Source organism: Malania oleifera, chromosome 4 (genome assembly GCF_029873635.1).
Source record: "Malania oleifera isolate guangnan ecotype guangnan chromosome 4, ASM2987363v1, whole genome shotgun sequence".
NCBI lineage: Eukaryota > Viridiplantae > Streptophyta > Magnoliopsida > Santalales > Ximeniaceae > Malania > Malania oleifera.
In genome coordinates, this window is record NC_080420.1 from 86,032,122 (window position 1) to 86,039,044 (window position 6,923).

General features: G+C 33.7%; 1 pseudogene; it reads left to right on the top strand.

The window, feature by feature from the left end:
- The window catches only part of LOC131153855 (alpha-amylase-like), a 20,033-nt pseudogene extending 13,593 nt beyond the window's left edge, over window positions 1-6,440 (top strand).
- The last annotated feature ends 483 nt before the right edge of the window (window positions 6,441-6,923 follow it).

The following is a 6,923-nucleotide window of genomic DNA, read 5'->3' on the forward strand; positions in this document are numbered from 1 at the left end:
AAATACTATTGTATTTCCGCATATTTTATTTATCGGCACATTTGGAATTGTGTAGAAAGACCCTAGGTTGCCAAATCATATTGAATTCTGACATAACCTAGGAGAAAAGTTTAAAATTTTAATTCATCCCCGCCCTATTGGGAATACACCAATTCTAAAAGGATATGTTAAACTATCTGGGGTAGAGGCATAGTTGTTAGATGTCAAATTGTCTGTAACCACGACGACTGGATCTACTTTGAGATGTAGGAAGGTACTTAGAAATTTTCTAATGGGCATTTAGGAGAAAGTACTACCAACTGATCTCGTGGTACTAGATATGCAGAGATTTGATGTGATATTAGGTATGGATTGGATGACAATTAATTATGCCAACATAGATTACTATAAAAAAGAAGTGATCTTTAGATTCTCAAGTGAATAGGAATTTAGATTTATGGGTCCATGGGTGCACGCCTCACTACAGTTAGTGTTAGCCATTCAGGCAAGGAGACTGCTTTAGGGTGGTTGTCAGGGGTACGTTGCTTACATAAAAGAGTTGCCAAAGGAAGAATTGTAACAGATTGATATTCCAGAAGTTATGGAATTTCTAGACGTCTTTTCAAAAGAATTACCTGGCTTACCACCAGACCAAGAGATTGAGTTTACTGTGGATCTACTACTAGGGTCGACACAGATATCTAAAGCATCATACCATATAGCTCCAATCGAATTGAAAGAATTGAATGACCAGTTGCAGGAGTTGCTGGATAAAGGATTCATCAGGCCTAGTGTGTTGCCTTGGGGAGCACTAGTCCTATTTGTGAAAAAGAAAGAAGAGACCCTGATGATGTGCATAGATTATAGAGAAATAAACAAATTGACAGTCAAGAATAAATATCCTTTTCCCAAAATTGATGATTTATTTGATCAGCTCCAAGAGACGCAGGTCTAATATAAGATTAGCCTTTAGTCGGGATATCACCAGGTGAGAGTTAGAGCAGAGGATATTTTGAAGACAACTTTTCGAACTAGATATGGGCATTATGGGTTTTTGGTGATGCCATTCGGGTTGACTAATGCACCAGTAGTGTTTATGGATCTAATGAATCGAGTGTTCCATCAGTATTTGGACCAGTTTGCTATTGTATTTATTGATGATATACTAGTCTATTCGAAGAATTTTGAGGAACATGAGGATCATTTGAGGTTGGTTTTACAGGTGTTAAGGGAGAAGCAGTTATACACTATATTCAAAAAATGTGAATTCTAGTTGAGGTAGGTTACTTTCCTCAGGCATGTGATATCTAGGGGATGGAATATTAGTTGATTCGAGTAAAATAGAGGCAGTAGTGAATTAGGTGAGACCGAGAAATATCCAGGAGGTAAAAAGTTTTCTAGGTCTGGCAGGCTACTACCGACACTTTGTAGATGGTTTTTTTAGATTATCGGGTCCATTGACATGACTCATGAGGAAAAATGTGAGGTTTGAATGGACCGATGATTGTGAGTAGAACTTTCAGGAATTAAAGTGGCGGTTGGTCACTGCACTGGTATTGTCTATTTTATTAGGTGAGGATGAATTTTTTATATACATTGATGCATCTTTGAAGGGACTCAGATGTGTGTTAATGTAGCACGAAAAGGTTATTGCCTATGCATCTCGATAGCTTAAGGAGTATGAAAAGAACTACTCTGTGCATGATCTAGAGTTAGCGGCAGTGGCGTATGCTTTGAAGATCTGGAGGCACTATCTTTATGGTGGGAAATGCGAGATCTTCACTGATCATAAAAGTTTAAAGTATTTTTTCACCCATAAAGATTTGAATATGAGGCAAAGGAGATGGCTAGAGCTCATTAAGGATTATGATTGCACTATTAGCTACCACCCCAGGGGTAGGCCAACCAGTGTTAAGTCACGTGGGAGTGAGTTAGAATTAGTAGACGAGCCTATTTTGTTAGGTAAGGGAAATATGCTATGCTAGTAATTTTGGAAATGTTATCAGAAAATATGTGTGTTACAGGGAAAAATTCTACAGGATATAAATTACTTTTATTATCAGGAAAATATAGATTTCAATAAATGGGTTTAATATTTATTTAATTGTGTGGCATGAGTAATTATCAGATTCAACATGAAATTTATTCAGTTTACAGATATCATGTTTTACAGAATATATATATACAGACAAATATTACAGTTTGCATTCAGATAGATATTTTACAGTACTTTCAGATATACCATGATATTCAGATTACATAACCATAACATTCAGTTTTTTCAGATTTTACAAATTATTTACATTATACAGCATGTTCAGATCATTTTTTACAATGTTATGGTTATTTAAGATATATCAGAATCATGGTAAAACAACAAGATAATATATATAGTAGTATTATAGAGTATCAGACACCCTGATGAATCAGATCAGTTATTAGCAGAGCATGGTAGCGTAGCTATTTCAGATCTGAATGCAACCACATATCTCAAATAGTGTGTGGATTTCTGTCAACTGTGCCTATGAAGGGATTGTAGGCTCCTGAGAAGTTTGAGTTGAGGAGGCCAATTTGACAAAGTAGATATCAGTACCGTGCCTTGGACGGATTGAGTTTGCCGGCCTGATGATTGATAGAGTTTCAGTTGACTTACTTGGTAGACCAACTAGTGTTTAAGTCCCGCCTATGGGCGCACACAACCCTGTCATGAGGGGTTAAATCATGACATACAGTTTTTCAAGGTAATTATCACAGTTATTGATATGTATACATATTTACAGATTAATAGCAGAAATATTATAATACTAGAAGTATGAATAAATAGAAAACTCAGATATTACAGTTGTATTTTAAACTACATAGGTGTGAGTTGTACTGTATATTGTTTTACCAGCTAGCTCAGTTTCAATAAATTATCAACATATTATTTATGTGAACTCAGTTGCCACACATTGGTAATAGCATATTTTGTCTTACTGAACATTGTCTCATCCCAGTGATTTAACATTTTTAGGTGATTCAGCTAGACGAGCAAATCGGACTTGTAGGTGAAGAGGTCGTCTATACTACCCTGTTTGTAGGGTAAGTATTATCAGGGGGGGGGGGGGGGGGTTCTATTTTTAAGTAGCATTTAGGAGTTTTTGGGTAGAAGGTTTAGGATGATGTGTAATTATGTATGTATGTTTCGAGAAAATACTGGATTCTGGTATTGTAAACTTGGATGGATAATTTTATGTTTTCCGCTGCATAAACAACAACAACAAATCCAAGCCTTAGTCCCACTAAGTGGGGTCGGCTATATGAATCCTTTTTTGCCAATTTATGCGATCATGGACCATTTTTTTTTCATAGATTCAAGGATATTAAATCCTTACTCACTATCTCCTCCCAAGTTATTTTAGGTCTACCCCTACCCCTTCTACTGCCCCCCACAGTAACTAAGTCACTCTTCCTCACAGGTGCACTATAAGGCCTACGTTTCAAGTGTCCATACCATCTGAGTCATCCCTCCATTATCTTATCTTCTATAGGAGCTACACCTAACTTACCACGAATATGTTCATTCCTTAATTTATCTTTCAATGTTATACCACTCATCCATCTAAGCATCCTCATCTCGACAACTTTTACTTTTTGGATATTATGTTTCTTCGTCGCCCAACATTCCGATCCATATAGCATAGCTGATCTTATAGCTGTCCTATAAAACTTCCCTTTCAAATTTAAGGGTATTCTACGATCACATAGCACACTTAACTTTGTCTCCAATATTCCTCCTATCATTACTAAAATTACATTTCTTATATTCAGTTTTATTTCTACTTATCCCAAAGCCTCTAGATTCCAAAGCTTCTCTCCATAATTCTAACTTAGCCTCTACTCCACCCCTAGTTTCATCAATTAATACAATATCATCTATAAACAACATATACCATGGAACCTCCTTTTGAATACTCTTAGTCAATTGGTCCATCACTAAAGCAAACAGATAAGGACTCAAAGCAGATCCTTGATGTACACCTATGGTAATTGGAAATTCTCTAGTTTCTCCATCTATAGTCATTACTCCATCGTACATATCCTTAATGACATCGGTATACCTACAACATATACCCTTTTTTTCTAAAAGCCCCCATAGAACTTCCCTAGGTATCCTATCATATGCTTTCTCAAGGTCAATAAATATCATATATAAGTCCCTCTTCTTTTCCCTAAATTTTTCCATTAATCTTCTTAAAAGATAAATAGCTTCCGTGGTAGATCTCCTAGGCATAAAATCAAATTGATTTTCTAAGATCTTCGTTTCTAACCTTAATCTTTGTTCTACAACTTTTTCCCATAATTTCATCGTATTACTCATAAGTTTAATTCCACGATAGTTATTACAATTTTGAATATCTCCTTTATTTTTATATATAGGTATTAAAGTGTTTTTTCTCCATTCATCTGACATTTTCTTAGTTTTTACAATTGTATTAAATAAATTAGTTAACCATATAATTCCGTTATCACCCAAGCATTTCCAAACTTCAATTGGAATGTTATCCGATCCCATAGCTTTCCCATTTTTCATCTTTTTTAGTGCAAACTTAACTTTGTTAACTCTAATTTTACGAATAAATCTTATATTTTTATTCTTTTCCTCATTTGACAACTCTAAGTTTGGGCCTTTTATTTGGTTTTTGTTAAATAACTTAATAAAGTAACTTCACCATCTTTCTTAAATATCTTCGTCCTTAATCAAGACAATATCATCCTCACTTTTTATGCATTTTACATTTCCTAAGTCCTTGCTCTTCCTTTCTTTAACTTTAGCAAGTTTAAATATATCTCTTTCTCCTTTTTTTGTACCTAATCTATTATACAAACTATTAAATGATCTATATTTAGCTTCACTAATGGCCCTTTTTGCATCTTTTCTTGCCTCCTTATATTTTTCAAAGTTATCTATATTTCTACATTTTTGCCATGTTTTATATCAAATTCTTTTTGTCTTTATAATTTTTTGTACATCTTTATCCCACCACCAACTTTCTTTGCTATTCGAGAATCTTCCCCTTGATTCACCTAAAATCTATTTTGCTATCTTTTTAGTAGAACTAGCTAATCTATTCCAAAGAGTATTTGTATCTATCCCATCATCTAAGGTCCAATCCCCATCTTTGATCATTTTATCTTTAAACTTTATTATGTTTTCTCCTTTTAGGTTCCACCATCTAGTTCTCTCACACTGGTTTATTTTATCCATTTTCTTCTATTCTTTAATACATATATTTAACACTAAGACTCTATGTTGTGTGGTTAGGCTTTCACTTGGAGTAACTTTACAATCCTTGCATGATAAACGATCTACCCTCCTAGTTAAAAAAAATCTATTTGACTTCTATTTTGTCCACTTTTAAAGGTTATTAAGTGTTCTTCTCTCTTCTTAAAGTAAGTATTCATTATACTAAAATTATATGACATAGCAAAGTCTAAGATCATCTCCCCTGACTCATTTTTGTCTCCATATCCATATCCTTTATGCATCCTCTCATAATTTTTATTATCTCTTCCAACGTGTCTATTCATATATCCTCCGATAAATATTTTCTCAGTCCCTGGTATGCCTTGTATAATACTATCCATATCTTCCTAAAATTGTCTCTTAAGATTTTCTGCTAAGCCAACATGAGGAGTATAAGTACTAATGATATTTATTATCTCTTGTCCTAATACCATCTTGATTTTTATAATCTATCCCTTACTCTAATTATATTCACAATGCTATCCTTTAAGTTCTTGTCTATTATAATACCTACTCCATTCTTATGTTTTTCTTTTTCGCTGCATAGGTATGTTATTTTGTGGACAAGATTTTCCTCAATTTCTTCCTAGGATTTGTGATGTTATAGCAGATAATATGGGGTATGAGAGTATTTTATTTTGTAGTATATTTTTTTTAAAAAAATGGTATGAATTTTTGGATCATTACAATGATGATACAGGTTCCACACAGAAAATTTGGCAATTTCCCTCAGATAAAGTCATGCAAGGTTATGCAGTCACCCATCCAGGAACTCCATTTGTGGTAACCAGTTCTAGCAAGTTTTCTTTTCCATTTGGCGATTAGATATTACTATATTATTTAATTGGTTTGTGCTTATAGAATCATAAGTTATTCTTATGTAATTTCTTTTCTCTGTATCAATGCAGTTCTCTGACCACTTTGTGGATTGGGGTTGGAAGGATGAAATTGCTAAGATCATAGCAGTTAGAAGGAAGAATGGAATTAAGCCTACAAGTAGTGTGAAAATTCTTACTGCAGATTCGGTAGTTTATGTAGGGAGCATAGATGATAAAGTAATTGAAAGATTGAACCGAAGACTGATGTGGGCAGTCTTGTTCCTGCAGGCTTCCAAATTGCAGCTTCTGGAACTGGTTATGCTGTGTGGCAGAAAATGACACAATTTATTAGTTAACAATTATACTGCTTTAAGGTAAAAACGAATAAAAATTAATTAATAAATTTATGCGTTGCCTTTGAATATAGTATATCTCTATAGAGGTAGGGAATGGGAGAAGGCCAATTAACCCCTTAATTTTAATCCAAACAATTGGCTATGTAGTCAAGGAGAGCGTAGATTAGAATGAAAAACAAGTATGATTTAAGCATGGTTTAAAAATCTGAATTTCTTATGTAACTAAGCTGGGAGAGGTTTGAACATGGCAATTGGGCAGGCCATTTTTAGAGCCCATGTGAGAATCATAAACCAAAACACAAAAATAAAATACAAAAAAAATAAAATAAAAAAATGCATAATGTCAAAATTTTTAGAGGATTTTTTTTTCTAATTTTAATATTATTTTATTGAAAATTATTTAAAAATAATTTGAACAATTTTTTTTCCCAAATTGATGCATTTCAAAACTTGTTGTACCAATAGAGTATTTTAAGGAAAACT